The 23,490-nt window shown below is 41.6% G+C and overlaps 1 long non-coding RNA gene across 2 annotated transcripts in view; it reads right to left on the bottom strand.

Moving 5' to 3' along the window:
* Positions 1 to 23,490, bottom strand: part of LOC122460511 — a 66,394-nt gene that overhangs the window by 24,254 nt on the left and 18,650 nt on the right. For both annotated transcript variants that reach the window (XR_006281863.1, XR_006281861.1), the window contains exon 2: positions 23,117 to 23,241. This is a non-coding gene — a long non-coding RNA (uncharacterized LOC122460511). The remainder of the gene's footprint in view (positions 1 to 23,116; positions 23,242 to 23,490) is intronic.

The following is a 23,490-nucleotide window of genomic DNA, read 5'->3' as shown; positions in this document are numbered from 1 at the left end:
TGATCTCAGCTGTGCATTAGGGCTTGTGATAAAGCATAAGAATGGAGACAAGGTTCCTGGCTAATGTCACATAATAGTATTTTAGGTGAGATTATTAACAAACTAAACAACTGATCTATGCTGTGAATGTGATTTTGGAATAATTATTGGTAATAAGTAGGGTCAATGCAATTCCCTCTTCACCACTTGAGGGCATTCATTTCGCTATTGCAGTTACTATTGCAGTTCAGTATCAGCTTAGTTACTCCACAAAGGAATATTGTGGATCTAATGTTGCACTACATTACAGCTGTGCGCACACACACATTGGAATTCCTCTCTGAGGAATTAGGGCCCCAATTCAGCAAGGCATTTAAGCACATGCCTAACTGTAAATACATGAGTAGTCTCATGGAAGTCAGCAGCATTACTGACTTGTTTACAGTCTGGCATGTGGTTAAGTAAATTGCTGAAGGTGCCGTAGGAAGAAAAGCAACATTTTCCTTCATCTTCCTCAAGATGATTACATGTCAGCTTTCAAGCACATATTGTTTCTGAACTCTCATTTGAAAGATTATGTAATTCAAATACTTTGATGAGTTTTTTCTTACTTTGGCAAAACCAAGACATGCAGGAAACTGTTGCACTGGATCAGAAAAATGGAAGTTCAATTAAAAATAGTTTATGGGAAGCAGAAGCTAGAGAGTTTATGTTTTTCATCTAGGAAAGGCAAGTTATATATTTGTAGGCATTTCTATGGTGCTCACCACTGTGGCAGATGAGTGTATGAGATATACCATGCACTCTAGTATAAATCTAAAATGAGCAGATACCATGAGAGGAAAAATTGATTTGACTCAAATATTCAGATTCAGAGCAGCTTTGTGCTAAGTTGCTTATTGCTAGACAGGCTTTTCTGATGTGAAAGCAGACCAGCTGATCCTATTTCTTCGATACCTTTTCAGTATTCATTGTTACTATTATTTGTGTTGTGGGAGAGCCTGGGGATCCCAATGAGAGATGGTGCTAAGCACCGCACTCAGAAAAAACAAAAAAAACAGTCCCTGCCCTGAGGAGTTTACAGTCTGAGTAACTAATCTAATCAATAACCTTTTCAGTGTAACAATTGTGCCATACCGCAGGCTGGGAGGAAGAGCAATGATGTCTTAAATCAGAGCTGGCACCTTAAATTTTCCTGTTAGTTTCTCTGGCCGTTGTCACACTGCAGCAGACAATTCTGCTAAGTGCCTTCTTTACTGGGAACAGCTAATAGCATTTAGTTCATTTTAACAATTATTTCATGAAGCCATTGGGTCTGCTCCTGCTTCCTTTGAAATCAGTGGTAAATCTCTCTTTAGTCTAAATTCAGGATACACGTGGCACAGGATAGGGAAGGGGAGACATCTAGGAGCAAGCTACACCTCCCTGACATTCATGGTGCATGAGCATCATTCCTGTCCCATCTTTGTGTTAGAGCAGTTTAGGAGAGGCTGTTCTAATTTACACTAAGTAGCTATGGTCTCTTTGGGGTCACATGCCAAATGAGAATTGGTGTAGCAGTGGTGCACTGTGCCCTGTCACCTCCAAGGTCCAAGGGCTTTTTAAAAATCTTTCAGTTCCCAAAATGATGTTGGTTCCTTAAGGCCATAAAGCTGGGGAGGGGGGAGAGAACAGCTATAAATAAATCTAGCTATATGCACCCATTGCATAAGTAAAAGGAATATAGTTTTATAGCCATAATTGATATGTGAACCTCAGGCATCCTGGCACAAAATTTAACTTCTGCAGTTAAGCACAAGACAGGGAAGGTGAAATAAACTACAGTAAAAGCAATGTTATCCAGCACTTTACCCACCAGAAACTTCTAGAAACCAGCATTTCTGATATCCATTAAAAGTCTGGTTGGTGCGGAACTGGCAGGCTCCCTACCTGGTTCCACATGGCTCCCCAGAAGTGGCGACATGTCCCAGCTGCTCCTAGGTGGAGGAACAGCCCTGGGGGCTCTGTGAGCTGTCCCCGCCCAACCCCGAGCCCTGGCTTCGCTTAGGAGCAGCAGGGATATGTCGCCGCTTGCAGGGAGCTGCCCAAGGTGAACGTTGTCCAGAACCGGCACCCAAAAACCCTTGCCATGCACCAACCCCGAGTCCTTTCCCATACCCAAAGGCCCTCCCAGAGACCACACCCTGCAACCCCTCCCATGCTCCAACCCCCAACCCTGAGCCCCCTCCCACACCCAAACTCCCTCCCTCCATTGGTAGTATAACTCTTCACAGGTGCCGACTTTCCAAAGTGCTGGGAGGTGCTCGACCCCGAGCTCTGCCTGAGGCCCCGCTCCCACTCCCATGAAACAGCTGATCGTGGCGGGCAGGAGGTGTGTGGAGGGAGGCAGTCGTGTGCTGATCTGCAGAGCCTGCCAGCAGGTGGGAGGCACTGGGAGCGGTGGGTGGGGGGAGCTAATAGAGGGGCTGCCGGTGGATGCTCAGCCTCAGAGCACCCACAGAGTGAGTGCCTATGTAACACTTCGTTAACTGGAATTTTTGACTTATCGGCATCCCCCTCATTCTCCCAACATGCTGAATAAAAAAGCTTTTACTATAGATAGCTTTACATTGCTTCAGCCAGTTTGGCAGTCTGGCTCTTATAAGACTTTGCATCTCCTGAAAATAAAGTGTAGGTACAATGATCATGCATCAACCTATTTTTTTTGTTTTATCCACCCATACGTGAACTTTTATCATGCCCATCACTATGGTATCTGAGTGTTCTTTGGGACAAACTTAGACTATATGGGGAGAGGAGGTATGGTATAAGATTCTGTACTGTCTTTATAGAGCAAGACTCCAAAAGCAAGACTTTTCAAAACTTTCAAAGTCACATGGCCAGCCTCTTGCCCTCAATTAATGTGGGTACATGGAGTAGTGGAGTGGCACTGGTGTCATTGTAGTCCCCAAACCCATCCTTCTGGCATAGGTCAGGATGACTCAGGGCAAGCTACAGGGAAGACATGGTAGAATGCATCTTGTGCTGCTCCAGAATAGAGCAGTAGGCACCATGTTCTAAAATTCAGAGATGCAAAGCCAAAAGGGACCATTGTGATCACCTAGTCTGACCTATAAAACACAGGCCATAGAACTTCCCCAAAAATAATTCCGACAGCAGATCTTTTAGAAAAAAACCCATTCAGTCTTGATTTAAAAATTGCCAGTGATGGGAAATCCACCACAAGCCTTGATAAATTGTTCCAGTGGTTAATTACTCTCAGCATTAAAAACGTATCCCTTAGTTCCTGTCTAAACTTGTCTAGCTTCAATTTCCAACTATTGGATCATGTTATGACTTTCTTGACTAGATTGAAGAGCCCATTATTAAATATTTATTCCCCATGTAGATACTTACAGATTGTAATCAGGTCACCCCTTAACCTTCTCTTTGTTAAGGTTAATAGATAGAGCTCCCTGAATCTATTACTATAAGGCAGGTCTTCTAATCCTTTAATCATTCTTGTGGATCTTCTCTGAACCCTCTCCAGTTTATTGACAACCCTATTGAACTTTGGGTACCAAAATTAGATACAGTGGTTGCACCAGTGCCAGATAAAATGTAAAATAACCTCTCTAGTCCTACAAGAGATGTCCAAAATATGTACCACCTCCTGAAGCATACACACTGTAAAGCTGTCCAGGACACAACACGAAATTAGCCAGGCACAGCTTCTCAAGGATATTGAGCACTGGTGGGCATGATGTCCACACTTCCCCTGAGTATCCTTCCTTTCTCCTTCTGCCCCCAGTACCCATAGAACACAGGACAGATTTGGATTCTCTGGTCCTGTTCTGTTCCCATTGCATGACTTGGGTGGGACAAAGAGAACAGAGACTGGCCACAAAATCCTAGTGACTAAACACAAATTTTCATACCTAGGCACATATAGGGTGACCAGATAGCAAGGGTGAAAAATTGGAATGGAGGTGGAGGGTAATAGACACCTATATAAGACAAAGCCCCAAATATTGAGACTGTCCCTATAAATCCAAACATCTGGTCACCCTAGGCACATATAGGCCAAGATCCTAGTTTAAAAACACTTTAAGGCAGAGCAATATAAACCCCTCCCATCCCTAGCCATCTGGGAAACTTATGGAATGACAAACTCTCTAACTCTTATAGCTTTCCTTGAAGCCTGTCCCCAGGATCATCAATCAGAAAAACATACACTGATGAGGACTAACTTGTAGTCAAAACATCTTTTCAGCTACTCACCTAGGGCTGTGTGAATAGAATGAGCTTTTGACTTAGAGAAAAAAATTATTTCATGATCTCTTGTTGAGACATTCCACCATCAAATGTTCCCTGACTCTTTGTTTTCAGGATCACAGTGGGAAATCATGCTGGCATCAAATGACAGAATTCTGTAAGAGTATTCATCCTCTTTGTTTTTTACAGGCTTTTCTGCCTGGTATGTTGTATAAACTTACTTCACTAGTCAAGCTTCAGGGGCTCAGCAAACACTACCATCTTTTAGTCCTTCATCTGATGAGAAAGCAAAACTGTTAGACTCAGTCTGTATTTTAGCTTTCTGTCTTTTCCCTTCAATTAAAGCAATGTGTCAAAGCATGTTAGAGAATTATTTATTCTCTTTTTGTAGGAATATTGATTAAGTGGTTTGAATGTTTTTTGCATTTCCTGAAAGGTCAAGAGACTGAAACACAATATTCTAAGTCTGCATTAGTCTGAATCTTGCTCTGTAAAACGAAGAGTGGCAGCTTGCAAATTCCAACCTAATTTGGAAGTCAATGAGTACAAAACTGGGCCCATATTCTCAGCACAGAGAACTCAGTATGTGCCTTGTTCTGTGCTAAGTTTGCTAGTTTTATGCCTTCTCCGGCTCTACTGACTGATAACTATGCCAATTGATAGTGAATTGTGTGTGTATTCAATAATATCAACTCATTATGGACTACGTGGATTGATCTAATCAGAAGCATTCACAGCAGTACCTAGCCCTGGTTTGGAGGGGAAAGGGTATTGTTAGGAGAAATACAAGCATATCCTCTAATTCACTGACATCTTCTCACTTGATACACAGTCAACTAGATATACAGCATATTAGCATCTGAAAGTGGAGACCCTTGTGCCTTTACAATTGGGGCCTACATTTGGATCCAAAATTGTGATGGTGTTAGGCTCTGGGATTTTGAATAATTATACTCAGTATAAATATTAGGGTCTGCAAAGGGATTTGTGTACACTGAATATGCAACCATTATGTATATACATGCGTGTACACACACAATATATCGTTGCAACCAAGGTGCAAAATTCTGTTGAAGTTCATCTTTTCAGACATAAAATGGCATGTACAGAAGGTTTTAATAATGTTTGTTATATAATTTTCACAACCCACACAAAATGTATGTTCTCTATCAAATGCTAATTACATTATTAAAATTCTTTTATTAAATTCAATTCTATATATGTGTGTGTGTGTGTGTGCACACACATGTGTGTGCACCAAACATAATTAAGTTAAATTAAACATTATTAAAATGTATTATAATTTCTCGTTGGCTATATTTAGTTTTAACTAAACTGGCAGCTGTTGTAATAATGAAGAATTTCTATTAATTTAAATGTAATAACTTGTTCTTTCTTCCCATTTCTCTGCAACTTAGTTAGGACCTATATTATATGACCTAGACAATAGCAATGTGTTCTTCTGTGTTAAGATAATTGTATCTGCCACATCATGTTTATTTCATATTTTCTAAAGCACTGCCACCTTACTGGCACAGTTACAATGTATTGTAGGGGTGGATTGGTAGAGGCATTTAAATACATGTTTTAACTTAGATTTAATCGCTAATTTCAGGGAGGGTGCTTGATTTTTTTTCCCAAAGACTATATTTCATATGGTTTTCAAGCTGTTATGTTTTCTGAGGTTTTCTTCCTTTTGCATCCAAGTGACTCTTTCCAATACATGATGAGGACACCCTAAAATATGGAGGCTAATAAATAGTAATAATGTTATGTATATCAGTGATGGTCATACAGGACCCAGGCTCAATAAGAGCAAGGTCACAGAAAGACCTTGCTCTGTGACCTTGACAAAGTCATTTGACTGCTTTGTGCCTCAGTTTCCCTATCTATAAATTGAAGATAATATTATTTACTATACCTTAAACATAGGGAGGCTTAACTAGACCCTGTCTCAGCAAAGCATTTATGTATATATATATATATATATATATATATATATATATATATATACACACACACACACACACACCCCAAACTACCCTCCTTCTAGTACATCATTACCACAGTATATAGTCACACAATATCATATAAAGACATAATTTACAGCAGTACATCATATGTTAAATGACGTATGACAATAACAAAATATACAGAAGTGCCCTCTACAATGTACCTAAACACAGTATGGCTAAATGTTAGTTAGAAGTAGCATCAAATGTGAACTTTTCATATTACTTTTCCATCCAGTACAGACTCAGCATGGGGCAACGTATTTATATAGAGGAAAATAACTCAATACAGGACTACAACTAAGGTTTTGTCTACACTGGAACTTTGTCAACAAAACTTTTGTTGTTCAGGGGTGTTAAAAAAAAACACACTCCCGAATGACAAAAGTTTTATGACGAAAAGTACAGATGTGAACAGCGATTTGTCAGTAGGAGCGCTCTCCTGCTGACAAAGCTGTTGCTGTTAGGGATGGAAGTTTTTTTGTCAGCAGGAGAGCTCTCTCCGACAAACAGTAGCTACACTGTGCGCCTTTTAGTGGCACAGCTGTAGTGGCATAGCTGGGTCGCCAAAAGGTGGGTAGTGTAGACAAAGCCTAAATGTAGTGAAACAAGAAGCTGGGCTTCTGGCCCCATGGCAGAGTCAGGGTTGCTGAGATGTGAACTAGGAACTAGTGACTGCCATAATTATTTTGCTCATTCTGACTGAAATATATGATTTAAAAGCCCTTATAGTTTATTGTGAGTTGCAAGGTAGACTATGCATTATTGGAATGGCAATTTTCCCTAGGCCTTCTGTTTGACTTCTAAGACACATGGCATTAATGATCTCCATGAAGCTAAATATACATGCAAATAATGCTCAAGTGTTTGAATAAATTTGCTAGGATATTATTAATTTTAAAGGATAAATTAAAACAGTAGGAGCAGACTCAATTGATTTATATAATGAGATATATTTATTTTGAATATCCTGTGTTCACTTCTTTACTAGTTAAACATTAATGTAAAACATGTTTTTAACTGCACACAGTATAAGGAACTTTGAGTGAAAAACAACTTGCAGGTGAATTTTTCCTTCAGTTAGGAGCTGGATGGAATTCACACCTTGAGGTTTACTTTGAGTTTTGGTTTCCAAACACTCAAAAGTCTATCACAACCTGCTTTCAGGCACTGGCAAATCCCCACAACAAACTAAGGGTCAAGAGTGCAGCCAAAATATGATCCAGACTAGTAGAGCTGACAACTGACACAATGACACATGAGGGAAAAATAAGATAAGGTGCAAGATACTAGGGCTCTCATTCCTGTGGGTGGATGAGACTGAATGCATGACAAAGATGACATACTATTCGTTCCAGGGCCAGGCCAAGCATTGTACTGGGAATTCAGCACTCCTATATCTAAAGGGCAAAGCTGACCCAAATCCCATTGACTTCAACTGAAGCTGCACCCAGTGTGCCTGGTTTACCCTGGTCTTTCACAAGGTCTACCCTTGTGCTTGTTGTTTTTAATCTTGATTTACAGAACTGCAAGCTGCATATGCATAGACAGATCACTTCACACAACACCAAAATTCAGCTCTCTCTGATGGATCATCATTTTTAGCAGTGCTAGTGATACTGAGCAACAGTTTAAGAACAGAAAGTAAAGACTATTACCTCATCCAATAAAGTAAGGGGAGAATTTTGATACACAGAATATACTGGTCTGAATACTGAAGTACCAACCCTACTTTGGAGTAAAAGTGGCAAGAAGTGTTCAGGACTGCCACTTGCCATCTCATCTCAGGGGCATAGGTTCGAGCATTACAGTGCCCGCTGTGGGGCCTGGGTTCAGTTCTAGTTATCCATGAAAAGTCTCAGCAAATGGATTAGCTGCAACCCCTCAATTACTGAGGTGTGAATTTGAAAAGTAAAGGAGAAAATAGAACCAAATAAAATAAAGAGGAATAATTTAATGCAATAATATTTCATCACCCAAATCATCACTCTTAGATGAAAGGACTGGGAAGGACTTCCAAGATAGAGGTGTCTTTTACATATATGAATGCTAAATATAAATTATTAGAAAACCATTTGTAACTTCCAAGTGCTTTCTTAGTGATCTTTAGTCTTTTTGTAATGTTAAACTTTTGCATTAAATTCAAGATTTTATACTTTCGAACACCTTGCTAGGATGAAAACTACAAGCTATTTTAAAGTTTGATCAATTACTTTGGAAGGAAACTCATAAAGCCAGATAAGTAGGTGTCCCCCAAAGCCACAAATAGCTTAGATTCCAAGCTAGGTTGGCTACAGTCCATATCTGTGATTGCCAAATTCTGGGCAGCAAGGGATGGGTCCAGTGCCTGTAAGTTAGAAGAGCCCAGAGACTGTTCTACTTTACACCAGGCTGCCCATGGCCCAAGGACTACACTGGCAGCCAGAAACTGCTAGGGCACCATTCAGCTACAACTTTTTTTCCCTAGCCTTGGGGCCAAGAGGAGTATTTACAGAGGTACAACTCTGCTGTACTCTGGGCTTCCCCTTACACAAGAGAATATCTTATATTGTCAGTTAAGCAATCTCTATAGCTGCCTTGTTCTACCAAAGTGGTGTAGTGCTGAAGAGATGCCAGAACCTGCCGGGAAAGAGACATGCAAGAGACTCAGATTTTCAGAGCTGAAGGTTAAAATAAGCGTGCTGTGTATTTGAGTTCAAAAGCGATACCACAGAAATTGCTCTACAAAAGTTGAAAATTACAATGCAGATGCAGTAATTTTGCTGGCTAGCCATATTGGTAAATTCAGTTTTTATGCATTAACTGACAGAAAAATCTATTAAGTTTGACCATATGAAATTTTAATAATGTCGTAGGTCAGCATGTAGCAAATCTGGTAAGATGTTCCCTTGGGTAGTTGAGAGATTAAAGGGCTGACTATCCTTTAATATTCTCCACTTCAGCTTCCTCTCCCTCCCAGAAATGCACACCCAGAAACACAATCCTGTGCCACGTCATTTAATTAAAGCTGGATTTTATCAGTTTTCTCAACCACATTACTGAAGAGCTCAGCTTCATTTTCAAAGACAACATCAAACAGCTCAAGGTTTAAAATGTTGGTTTTAAAGTAATTCATCAAAAGGAAAATCACTGTCTAAAACATATTTTTAAACAAATAAAAAAAGGGCAAACACAAAATGAAATGACACGTGCTGGACAATTTCAACACAAAGACAACTGGAAATTCCATTTTAGAGCATTAGTTAACAGCATAGCACTGAAGCTAGAGACATTCCATGGTTTAAATTAAAGCTCTCTATTCCAAATGCTGCTCTCTGTTACATCAGGGTACATGCAAAGTAATACCATTGACTTTAACAGAGTTACTCCACTTTTACACCAGTTGAATTGGCCCTTACCCTTTCAAGAGAATGGAGATGCTATCACTGCAGAATCTAAATGTACCTAGCAACAACTGTGTCTTTACACAGTGAACAACTGATGACTAGGAGTAATGGCTCAACTTCTGAACATAAACAGGAATTGGTGAGGTGGGAAAGAACAAATAAACACATCACTTCAGTGGAGTCCATGCCCACATGGGCAGTCACTGTTAGAGACCCGTAGATAAAGACAAAGAACCTCAGGTATGCATTTTTCAGAGTAGCAGCCGTGTTAGTCTGTATTTGCAAAAAGAAAAGGAGTACTTGGGGCACCTTAGAGACTAACAAATTTATTTGAGCATAAGCTTTCGTGAGCTACAGCTCACTTCATCGGATGCATTCGGTGGAAACTATAGTGGGGAGATTTATATACACATACAGAGAACATGAACCAATGGGTTTTATCATACACACTGTAAGGAGAGTGATCACTTAAGATGAGCTATTACCAGCAATGGGGGGGGGGGGGAGAAAATCCTTTGTGGTGATAATCAAGGTGGGCCATTTCCAGCAGTTGACAAGAACGTCTGAGGAACGGGGGGGGGGGGGGAGGGGAGACCACACGGGAGAGATAACATGGGGAAATAGTTTTACTTTGTGTAATGACACATCCACTCCCAGTCTCTATTCAAGCCTAAGTTAATTGTATCCAGTTTGCAAATTAATTCCAATTCAACAGTCGCTCGCTGGAGTCTGTTTTTGAAGTTTTTTTGTTGAAGAATTGCCACTTCTGGGCTATATTCAAGTGACCAAAGAGATTGAAGTGTTCTCGACTGGTTTTTGAATGTTATAATTCTTGATGTCTGATTTGTGTCCATTTATTCTTTTACATAGAGACTGTCCAGTATGGCCAAAGTACATGGCAGAGGGGCATTGCTGGCACATGATGGCATATATCACATTGGTAGACTGTGCCTTAGATTGACATAGTTTGTTGTTTTCCAGGCCATCATAAGCTAGACTGCTATAAGCACTTTTATAGCAATGTAACTGCATATGCATTAGGACACCATCCTACACCAGTGTAGTTAAAACTGGAAAACTTTCTCGTGTAGACAAGGCCTCAGCCTCATCAGCAGTGTGACTTCTCCTTGGCTCCTGCTCTCTGGAACAACCTCCCAGATTCCTCATTAATTCTAAACTACATCTCAGCTTAAAACATCCTGCTGTCAGGGTGCCAATGCCTGAGATGATGGGGCGTCCAGGATTTCCAGGTTTATGGATCTTGGGTAGCAGATAGAATACCCCAGGTCAGGGTTCCAGGGGTGTGTCTGTGCGGATTTGTTCTTGTGCTTTTTCAGGGAGTTTCTTGAGCAAATGCTGTAGTTTCTTTTGGTAACCCTCAGTGGGATCAGGGGGTAATGGCTTGTAGAAAGTGGTGTTGGAGAGCTGCCTAGTAGGACAGCAGGATTGTCTGGCTATGTAGAATCCCTCCTCAGGCCATACGCTACCAGCACTCCCAGCTATCTTCGAGACACCAGCGACTTCCTGAGGAAACTACAATCCATCAGTGATCTTCCTAAAAACACCATCCGAGCCACTATGGATGTAGAAGCCCTCTACACCAACATTCCACACAAAGATGGACTACAAGCCATCAGGAACAGTATCCCCAATAATGTCACGGCTACCTGGTGGCTGAACTTTGTGACTTTGTCCTCACCCATAACTATTTCACATTTGGGGACAATGTATACCTTCAAATCAGCAGCACTGCGATGGGTACCTGCATGGCCCCACAGTATGCCAACATTTTTATGGCTGACTTAGAACAACGCTTCCTCAGCTCTCGTCCCCTAATGCCCCTACTCTACTTGCGCTACATTGATGACATCTTCATCATCTGGACCCATGGAAAAGGAGCCCTTGAGGAATTCCACCATGATTTCAACAATTTCCATCCCACCATCAACCTCAGCCTGGACCAGTCCACACAAGAGATCTACTTCCTGGACACTACGGTGCTAATAAGCGTAGGCAGGAGTCTGTCACAGACTGGCTGGCCCTTTAAGGGGAGTTGGGCTCAGCCCAGCCTGTGATGTACCACTTAACCCCCCAAGCTGTCCCTGATCCAGCGACTTAATTACAATTAGTGATCCCAGCTGTGAAAGGGGGTCAGAGAAGATTACATTGGCAGGAAAGAAAATTCAGTGAGGAGGGAGACCTAGGAGAGAGAAGCAAGGGGAGTTCTCGCTTTCTGGAAAGGGCCTAGTGAAAGCATCCATATAGAAAGAGCCCTAGGGAGCTGGTCAGGCACAAGTGGAACACCCAGAGACAGAGCCTGTAGAAAGTAGGAAGGTTCCTGACAGTATATCAACACTGCAATTAAACCTCGTGGCTGGCCTGTGCCAGCTGACTCGGGTTCATGGGGCTCAGGTGAGGGGCTGTTTAATTGCAGTCTAGATGTTCGGGCTTGGGCTGGAGCCCAGGTTCTAGGACCCTATGAGGTGGGAGGGTCCCAGAGCTCGGGCTGCAGCCCAAACCTGAATGTCTGCATCAGAGTTAAACAGCTCCCAAGCCTGAACCCCAGGCGCTCAAGTCAGCTCATGCAGGCCAGCCGTGGGTGTTTAATGGTAGCGTAGAGATACCCTGAGAGAAGTTGTCAGAGTCCTGGAGGAGGGGAGGCAGTGAGGAATCCTGCTAGGAGATGAATCTTCAGAGAAGTGGCCATGAGAGGTAGTGCTCAGCCAAAGGAGCAAAAAAGAGGTCTGCAGTCCACCAGAAGTAAGGGTGAGGAGCAGACCTTCAGCATAAACCAAGGGAGGGGAAGAAGGATTTTCTGTTTGGAGGTTGGTGTGGATTCTTTTTGTTACCCTGGAAGGAGACAGAACTGGAAAGAAGTGCCCTGATTCGGGGGCTGAGCCATGGAAGAAGTAGACAGCAGGCCACCGTGGGGCCAAGAAAGAGGTCAACATGGGGCACTAAAGATGAAGACACTTGCAATGCCCCCTTCTGATGCCATGGGGTGCTACAGCAGTGAGAGGAACCACTTATGGTTCCTACACAATAGCCTCCTTCACGACACAAACTTGGTCCATCCCCTGAGCACCATCCATCCTGTGCCACACTGAATAAAATAGGGACCCTGTGGAATAAATAGTATGTGATATTGTAATTAAAGTCTGTATCAAGAATGCTTACCCCAAGGGGGGTAAATTACAATTGCAAAGGCAACCTTAATTCTGACCTGTCCTAACTTCTGAGTGCAATGATAATGTTCTTTTAACACAGTTTGGAGGAAGTCATTTCCTGTTTCTTTTAAAAAGGAAACAGAAAAAGCAAATTCCATCATGTGGAATCATGCTGACTCCTCACATTGGTCATCACTAGTGCTGGAATCCTTAGATTCACAACACAGCCCTCTACCATGCAGATGGAATCTTCAGAGAATTTCTCTCTCAAATCTAACATATCTCTATTAAGCACATGCAAGCTCAGATTTTTCACAGGCTTATAACTTGGACACATTTGGACAAGCACATGCTTGGAACCAGGATGACCTCCCTGACAAATTTCAAGTCCCTTCTCCAAAGCATGGAGATGCTAGAGCTTCTCAGTTGGAAGAATATTTTTAACATGGGCAAAACAACATCCTAAACTAATTCTTGGAAATTACTGAAACTTTTTAGCAGAATTTTTTTTAAAAAAAAGTTTAGCCCCAAGCAAACACCCAGCATGGAAAATTGCAGTCCAAATAGCTAAAGTCCGGCAAAATTATAAGTAACTAAACACAGGGTAGGACAATGGAACATGTCAGGCAACCTTCACTATGGGAGTTGCTACCTGCCTCACTTATAGTTTCTATAGAAATAATGTGTCACCTTAGAGACTAATAAATTTATTTGAGCATAAGCTTTCATGTAGCTCACGAAAGCTTATGCTCAAATAAATTTGTTAGTCTCTAAGGTGCCACAAGTACTCCTTTTCTTTTTGCGAATACAGACTAACACGGCTGCTGCTCAAACCTATAGAAATAATTCAGAATATCAGATTAAAAGTGTGGGCAAATGTTGACTTTGCAGTGGTGACCACTTGTCCAATATTTGGCTTCAGCTTTAATTAAAATATTTATCTTACTTAATTATTGTGATCTTTTAAACAGCCGACGATCTTTAAAACTGATGTTTATTTACAACAATTCTAATGTTAGGAAAAATGTTTTCCTTTTTCTAGCAGTATTGTTGCTGATACAAAAGATAAAATCTGCAGATGAATTCAAAAGTGATATTGGGAAATTAATTATGACTCATAATAAAGTTGTCTTGTAATGTTTTAATTAGAGCACTCTTATTGTTGTTTTGTTCTCAATTTTGTCTCACATCTCGCAAACTTTTACAATCAGCCTAAGCATTTGTGGTTGATTTAATAAATTTTAGGATTGATGCTGGTGAAAAAAGTGTTTAAACTCACGTTGTGTAAGCTATATTGTCAAGTGTAAATCACAAATGGAATTTGTGGTTAAAAGGACAGAAAACAAACTAAAAACAAGCTGCCACTTTCCCTCTTAGAGGTGGTACCTCTGCAGTGGTGGATAAAATGAGTCAGCTAATATATTACATATGTATAGACCAAATAGCACCCCTGGTTATCTGAGATACTCCCTGTATTCCCCTCTACTGAGCATACAAAATAGCTGTCCAATCAAATACAATATATAGTAAGCATTGACTTCTTAAGGGGAAATACTGTATAATTCGTAAAGTTTGGTAGGATGCTGCAGAGTGAAAGGGGCTATGGAAATTTAATATATTGTTATGGTATAATGAAAAATAAACAAAAACTGAAGCTTTCAAAACAATGGCTATCCTAAACAAATGAGCCACTGATATACCCAGAGACCCTTCACCATAGCTGGCATGTAATACATGCACAGAGTATTTGCACTGCAGTAATATTAGTATATTCATTCAAGAATTTCAGTCATGAAGGAATTCCTGCTTTGGTCACCTTGTATTTTTAAAACAAAGAACCTTAAATTACCCAAAACCAAGTTATCTGATTTGGTTGCGTGTACGTACACACACACACACACGAACCCCACCCCGCACGCACACAATTTTATGCACAATTTGAGAAACACATTCTTGGCACAGCTCATCAAAGATGCACTCCATTTTATCATAGCAGGGCATGTTCTAGCATAAATTAGGAGGGCTTGAGTTTAGGTGAGCTTTGATTTACATACAATTTGAATGGACAGAGTAAAAAGCATATATCTATTTTCTATATCTATGCATATGTATATATGTTTTTGATTTAATTTGATGCTCAAAAAAAGTGGAAGCCTTCTGCCAGTCAGGGTGTATGCAGTCTGTCTACAAACTTCTATGCATAGTTTTACCAATGTACCTCAGTCCTGATATGCAAACCACTACTCCTGCTATTGCAGTCATGGGCTTGTCATGAACAGAAACTGCAAATCGTGATGAACTATGTCAAATTGTATGGTGGCCTAAATACCTGTGAGGATCTGGGCCCTAGTGCATTTGTCCCTATTTTATGTAATCATACAAAGTTTTTGCTGCTCTATCAGCCTTTTCAGCATGAGTAATGCAAGGCTTGCATTGAACTGGTATTTCCTGCTTTGATTAGAGCATGGGTGGATTGTGTTGCTCTTGCAGTTCTCAAAGAATTAAGGAGGCCTTTAGTGAGTGCTTTAAGGAGGCCTTTACTGAGCCTCTTCCAGAAGGTATGTGCTTTCATTCTTAACAGCATTTGCCATGCAGGATCAGGTAACATGCAAAACATATCAAGTGTGAATCAGCCATCTCACCCGGTTCTATTATCAGTGACCCTAAGGCCTTGCCTACATTAGAAAGCATAGGCTGGTATTGCTATACTGGCAAATTCCCCTGCTTTGGAAAGTCACTACTAGTGACTGAATCCCTTTATTCTGCCCTGTCTTTAAGTGATTATATTTAAATGCACTCTTTTGAGCCTCGCTCTCAGATCCGTGAACCACTCCAGCCGGCTTCTATGGGAGCGGTAGACATGAATGTGAGGGCTGAACTTGGACTATTGCCTTGAAGCTGCTTTTTTTACAGTATTCAACAAATACAGTATTCAACAGTATATCAATGGCTGACCATGAGCTGTCAAAATCCATCTATCACAATTATAATGCCTCAAGAACCCATTGTTCATTTTGCCCCTTATTGTCTATCTCAGAGTCATGTCTTTCACTTGGTGAAGGTGTTAAACTGACCTTGGCAGAGGGAAGATATAGAGAAAGAGAGTCATCTTCCATCTATATAATCCCCCCATATAGAATTTTTGGTTTCTTTGGTATTTATACAGCCCCCATTCCCACAGCATATGAGCACCTCACAATGGTCCCTGTGTAGTATGGAACTGCAGTTCTCCTCTTTTACAGATGGGGAACTGAGGCTCTTGCCCAGGGTCACACAGAAAGTCTATAGCTGAGGATAGAACCGAGGCCTGGTCTCCTGAGACCCAGGCTAGAACCCTCAATAGTGGCCAATCCTTCATTTCTAATCTTTCCTTTTCATCTAACCAGCCATTTCCTCCCTCTCTTCTGTTACTACCGACTAAGGCCTGGTCTACACTTGGGGTGGGGGGAGGGAAATCGATCTAAGTTTTGCAACTTCAGCTACATGCAGTAAGTTGACGGCTGACGCTCCCCCGTCGACTCTGCCTATGCCTCTCGCTCTGGTGGAGTACCAGTGTCGACGGGAGAGCGCTCAGCAGTTGATTTATCAAGTCTAGACTAGATGCGATAAACTGACCCCCACTGGATCAATCACTGCCCCTCGATCCAGTGGATAATGTAGACAAGCCCTAAGCTATAGGGTATTGCTGTGGGGAGAGAGTCACAACAGTAACTATATTTCACAACTTCTGTGGCATGGCATATCACACGCACATTTTCACTACTCTGCCATGCACTATTATGTTCCCTCACCCATTATATTGGGTAATTTAAAAAATTGAAAATATGAATTTTTCCATGGTTTCCATGCAAAAGCCATCTTTGCTTAAAACAAAGGTAGAGGGTACTGCTTGCAATTAATTTCATTCAGGAACAACCCTGGTTTTGCTCAAAAACTTGCCCCATTCTCATTGGAAAATGGGTCCCTTTCTTTGAAAAATGCATGGGCCTAATGAACCCATTTTTGAGCCTAATTAACTATCGAAAAACCCTGAATTTTAAGTAGTTTGCTTTTTCATGATATGTATTTTTCATTCAGACACAGGTCCCAGACATTCATGGACCACAGATTCATTACAAGTAGTTTTGACCAGACCTTTTATGTTATGGTGAAAAATGTTCTACACATCAGATCTTGATATTTTAGAGGACTTTTATTTACCACTAGGAGGTGCAGATGGTCTTTCCACCAGCCTGACAGCACCACTACTCTGCCTTAATTCTCCATTCTCTTCCCGACAGCCACTTTGCTCTTAGGTGGGAATGTTTTTCTTTTTCATTCACTGGCATTTATCTACTTATTTCCTTATTTCCACCCCCAAATCCCCCTTTGAATTTTATTTGTTTCAAAGCCATTTCCCAGCATACTCCTACCCCAACATATGTTCCATCTTCTAATCCTTGGATTTAGGTTTCTTAGAATCAGTGTTTGTGATACTTGCTGGGAGTTGACTCTGACCTGTTTCTTGCCTTTCTGCTGATGTCAGAGACAGATGGTATTACTTATAGATTTGAAAACTGCGTGCATAATGCTGTGCAAGTTGTGCTCTGAAACAGACTCACCCTCCATTGTATTTTTCTGGCAACGTTATCTTGAGGTCGGAGTTCTTCACTATCTCTTTTTGTACAGCTTGACCAAACCATAGCATCACTGTTGATGAGAGATGTGGCCAAGGCACAAAGATCAGATCTAAACATCCTGGAATGCCTGGAACCTGTTTCTTAGAGGCATGAGCAACATTAAGGGTGTTCAGATCCAGAGTTTTGGGTCACATCCATCTCTGTTAGCAGCAGAGTTCTGTTTTCTTCCTGTGTTGTGCAGATACTGTTATGTTTCTTCTTTGGCTCTGGTAGCTCCTTCTTTTGGTTTAAAACTTCACACTTTTTCCTACCATAAAAGACCGATGGGCAGGTAAGAAGAAACTTGTTTGGCACAAAGAAGCATCCTCCTTCTCACTCAACCCCCTACTTGTTCTCTCAGATCCAGGACTAAACCTTTTGGAAGGTTCTGAACTTTTTTTTTTTTAAATGTTGTGTAGTGTGTCAGGATGACAGGTTGTAAGAGATCCAAAGTTATTCTGCCTGCCTGTGCTGCCCACCACACAGAGTGGGACTCATTAGCTCCACCTCAGGGGAATAAAACACTGCAGCAAAACACTATGCCTGCTATGGGTGATGCTGAGCTATAGGTGGCTACATGTCCACTTAGGCAATGAAGTCAGTTGGCCCCAGTTCCTCAACAGTGGACTGCCACAAGGCTCAGTACTCATGCTGATGCTTTTCCATGTTTACACGAGCAACATGCCTCCAATGAAATTGTGAAAATTTGCATATGCAGATGACCTTGCCCTGGCAACACACGCAGACACCTTCAGCAACATCAAATCTACCTGGGAGGAATATTTTCAGAAATGGAGGCTGAAGCCAAATTCTCACAAAACAACAGTGACTGCCTTCCATCTTGATAAAAGGAACTCTAAGAGCACCCTGAAAGTGACCTTCTGTGGGAACACTATATGACATGACCCCACTCCCATCTATCTCGGAGTGAAGCTGGATCCCACGCTAACCATCCACAACCATCTGAAGAAGGTAGCTGCTGAGATGAAGACAACAATCAACCTAGGCCAGAAACTGGCAAGCACAAGCTGGGGAGCATCAGCATCAGTGTTACGGACAACAGAGATGGCCCTTGTGTACTTCGTAGCCAAGTACTGTGCACCGGTAAGGACCAGAAGTAGCCATACTTGACTTGTTGATGTCCAACTAAACACTGCAATGCACTGGAACACTGGAATTCTCAAGTTGACCCCCCAACATCTTGGCTCCCCTATCCATTTGCCTTCAGGAATGCCAGAGAATCGTGGAAAATGAACATCTTTCCATGTACTAGGACCTTAACAATGTCCTTCACCACTGCTTGAAGTCACATGAGCCCTATTGGACCCTGATGAAGTTCATCAACCCTGTTTGGAAAGCCGAATGGAGTTCACCAGAAATCACAAACAAACACCTTGTGAAAGACCCAACGCTTCGGTTGATCCCTGGCTTCGGTCTCCCATGAAGCTCAAGGGCAACCCTAAACCATATCCGCACAAACCATGGTAGATGTGGCTACTTGCTGCACAATTAAAATTAAAGACTCTCCATTGTATGACTGTGGTAACCCAGAACAGATCATGGAACACATAACTATTCAGTGCCCAATTCACAAATACAAAGGAGTCATTGCTACTCTAGGCAATTATCTGCCTTAACCATCTAAATATAAAATTAGAGTTGTAGCTCTATATTTACATCAGCCATACAAAAAAGAAGAACGTGAATAAGATGGACAATCTCGAAACAGCAATAAAAACTGAGATGGGAGATCTTGCTCAAAACCTTAATAAGCATCAGCTCAGTGGTACATTGAGGCAAAAGGTCAGTGTGTTGGAATAATCATCTCTCGTCATTAACACTGTGTGTGTTCACAGAGGAATGGGGATTCAAACCATTTATATGCTGTATCTACACTTCTGGGTTTTAGCTAGCAATGAAACTGGCAGTGCTGAGACTCCACAGGAAAGCGAAGTGAGCTGTAGCTCACGAAAGCTTATGCTCAAATAAATTTATTAGTCTCTAAGGTGCCACAAGTACTCCTTTTCTTTTTGCAGATACATACTAACACGGCTGCTACTCTGAAATCTGTGCAGAGGGTATCTGATGTAATGGGAAGCATGGAGTCTCAGAAATCTCAAGAAAAAACCCTTTCTTGTGAGATTCCCAGCCCAATTCAGCTGACTCAGGAGGTTTGAGTAGTTTGAATTAGCATTTGAACCCTTAGACTTTTATCCAAACAGATTTTGGACCTTTTGAAGGTTTTCCTTCACTGCCAATAGGCAACCCTATACTGTCACCGCAGAGAGTATACATATTCCACACATGCACACCAAAATTTTAACCTTGAATTGAACACTGTTGAATTTCTTCCCTATATTCAAAATCCTGTATTTAAACCTGCCCCTGTAAGTAGAGGCATAGGACCTGGATCAAAACCTAGAAGGGGTCTATTTTTGAGTTCTTCAATAGAACAGCCATGTTTGTGAGCCAGGGTGGTGACAGTCTTACAAAAACAGGTATCAGAGTAGCAGCCGTGTTAGTGATGAAGTGAGCTGTAGCTCACGAAAGCTTATGCTCAAATAAATTTGTTAGTCTCTAAGGTGCCACAAGTTCTCCTTTTCTTTTTACAAAAACAGGCGATCTCACGTGACTTCCATCCAAGATGGCAGAATTCTGAGTTGATCAAGCAAGCTGTTCACCAGAGCAGCTCACAAGGTCTCAGTGCTGTCAAATTTAAATTGAACCACCTCCTAGTCTTAATCTGGATCCAAACATTGCCTCTACCTTCTTCTACCCATCACACACACACACACACACACACAGAGTTGTAATTTTAACATATAAATACAAACACAGAGAGGGCTTTTACTGATTATGGAACAACTTTAAACATTTGTTTTAGGCTTGATCTACATGTGATCTCAAGTGCATTCTGGCTTGCAATGCAACTACTGTGTTGATTTCATAAATTGTGCTTAGTTATATGCCAGTATGTGGGTGTGTGATGGAAAAGGAAGATTAGGGAGGTGAAATATTGATTCAGTTCTATATTTTCCTAAAACAGCACAAGGTTAGTCTGCCCCAAAAGAACTGTAGTCCTTTTTCCCCCCTCTATTGTGAAACTTAGACATACATTTTCTTTAATGTATATTAATTGGCTGAGCAAAATAAGGTCTAACACTCAACTCAATGGCATTTCTCTGTTTTGTCAGTCTGTAATGCATCCAATCAATTGCAACATTTCTAGGAACATTCTAGACATCAATGGGCAAGAACCCACTAGATTTTGGTGCCAGTTGGAAAACCGGAGCACTGAAAAACACTTATTTCCACACAATGCCCATTTGGTTCTGCAGACAACATTGGACATCAGAAGTAAATCAGCCAGTCGTCACTCACTCACTCCAGGTCATTTGCCTACTTCAATCCCATTGGTTAAAATGAGTCAGCAAATGAAACTATGAGTCAGGACTGAGGTGTTTTGACAGAGTTCGGGGGATATGGGGGTTCAATACTGGAATAGCAGAGGCTGCTTCAGATCAAGAGCTGCTTCAGATCAAGGCTAAGTAGGGGTGAGGTTACAGATTTTCACTGTGGCTCCCTCCACATTATGCCTGGTTCAGAAAAGATCATTTACCTTTGCCCAGTCAAAACTATTTTAGTTAATCTAAACAGTGCCCACTTGGTACTTCAGGCCGAGAGAGTCAAGAGGAGAGACAGCCAAAGCAGACATCAGGGTTAGAGTGAGGGTTGCTGGAGGGACGTAGTGATGATGACTGATTTACCTGTGATATCACTGTGCTTCTGTTTATCTCACAGACAGAAAGAAAAGAAATAAGAATGGGGGAGGGTCAGGGGAATGGGGGTGCACAAAGGAGCATGGGGGAGCAGATGGGGACCATAAAGAGCTCTTGGCATGGGGGTGAGAAGGGGCACCTTGGTATGGGGTGGGAGGGGTACACACGAAGCTCTTAGCATGGGGAATGGTGAATGTGGGAGAGCAAGCCTCTGGTTCAATGGAGGGAGTGTGCAATTGCAGAGTACCCAAAATAGAGGGCAATGGGAGGGTTGCACACAGGGAGCTTGTGGAGCAGAATGGAGGAATGCTGGTGTAAATGGAGTAACACAGCTATAAAGCCAAGCCTGCTATTACTACCACAGTTATTTTTAATAGTAAACTTGAATTACCAAAAGAACAACAACAGTCAAGCAGCTACATGTTAAATGCAAATCGTTCACACCACGAAGTGATTGGAAATGCAATGTTAGAGAACTTTTTTTCAAATGTGTCCCTTTAAGTCAAAAAACCAAGAACAATTACTTTATGGTGTTCCACTTGGTGGGAGCGAGAAAGGATCTGGAAAGCTGCTAGACTAGCAGGTTAACAAATGTCCTGGTGCCTTGTAACCTGGTTATACGGCATCATTACTAGTCAGGAGCTAGTAGAATTGCTAAGGATTTAAATCTGAAGCATCTTTTGTTATATCCCACCAATAGACTATGGGCAAGTCCTGGTGCCATTAAAGTCAAGGGGAGTTTTGCTATTCACTCCAATGAAGAAACCACACAGGAAGTTGGATGCCAAACAACCATGTTTACTAAATATATGCAAACATGCCAGGACAAGATACATACATACTGTTTCTCTGACAGGGTTCTGACAGCTACTGCATAAAACGACTAAACCGCTCCTGCAGTGGGGGACTACTTAAGTGAAGCAGACCTAGTTCTATTAGCCCTAAGCCACCTACTCCCTCCTTTCATCTAGGGGTACATCAGTGGCAGGAAGGAGCAAATGAGATGTGAGGGGGGGCATGGTTAGAACACATGGCTTTCCAGCCCATCCTCATTCTACACTGCAGTCCCAATGAACCTGCTGTAGCTGGGATAACTGATTCTAAGGCTTTGTCCACACTGGAAATTCTTCTTTTTTCATTCAGGGGTGTTAAAAAAAGCACACACACCCCCCGAACGACAAAAGTTTTACCGATGAAAAGCACCATTGTGAACAGCACTTTGTTAGCAGGAGCACTCTCCTGCCAGCACAGCTGCTGCCACTCATGAGGGGAGGGAGGGAGTTTTTTGTCGGCAGGAAAGCTTTCTCCTGCCAACAAACAGCAGCTACACTGCGCGCCTTTTAGCAGCACAGCTGTGGTGGCACCGCCATGTTGCTAAAAGTGAGGTAGTGTAGACAAAGCCTAAGTTACTCTAGAGGCCAATTTGGTACCCCACTATCCGGACAGATAGGGAATGCTTGGCACAGCTCAGGATTCACTCCTCTCTGTTAGTGTAACAATGTTTCAATGACAAAGTCAAAATGCTTTTAGCTAAAGGGTTTCCAGATCTGTGTTTAGGTTACAAATATGGAATTCCTAACAAAGTATGCATGTGTATACTTAACCAACACATCTGAGTGTGAGTGTATGTAACAGGGACCAGGGAGAGTAGAACAGAACGGATGCTTTTTAGCCAGAGCCACTTCGTTAAATGGAGCCAATTAGGAGAAACCCAGCACAAATCCCCATTTCTTCTCATGAAGTGGAAATAGTGTTGACATTTATCCTCCTTATCATGGTATAGTGATATGCTCAGTTATCTGATTACATTGTCTTTACTTTGGGGGGAAAGAGGAGGAGTTCAAGATTGGTTGGAAAAATCTATTTGTTCTAGTGGTCTACCTGCTACGGGTGCTCCATTCCAAACCAGAAACCACATAAAGTCTTGGGAGCCACGCACGCATGTTCTCTGGAAGAAGACTGCAACAGCCAGAAAGAAGGGGGGTGATGCATAACCTGAAACAGACCTAGTTTTACAGAGAAATTCCAAGTTAGAAAGTTAATCCTTAGAAAAATATTGTACTAAATCCAAATATTAAAAGTGCTCAGAGACCACAAGGATAGGTGCAGTTTAAGAACCTGTATAGACTTCAGTAGAATGTATTTGGTTCTTTTCATAACAAACAACATGTCTTTACTCACCAGCAGTTGATCAGTCAGTCTAAATAATTTAAACCACAAGACCAAAGATGATAAAACAGCACATACCACTGAGT

The sequence above is a fragment of the Dermochelys coriacea genome, chromosome 6, assembly GCF_009764565.3.
Source record: "Dermochelys coriacea isolate rDerCor1 chromosome 6, rDerCor1.pri.v4, whole genome shotgun sequence".
Classification (NCBI taxonomy): domain Eukaryota; kingdom Metazoa; phylum Chordata; order Testudines; family Dermochelyidae; genus Dermochelys; species Dermochelys coriacea.
Note: the sequence above shows the minus strand (reverse complement) of the source record. Positions and strands in the feature narration are given on the sequence as shown.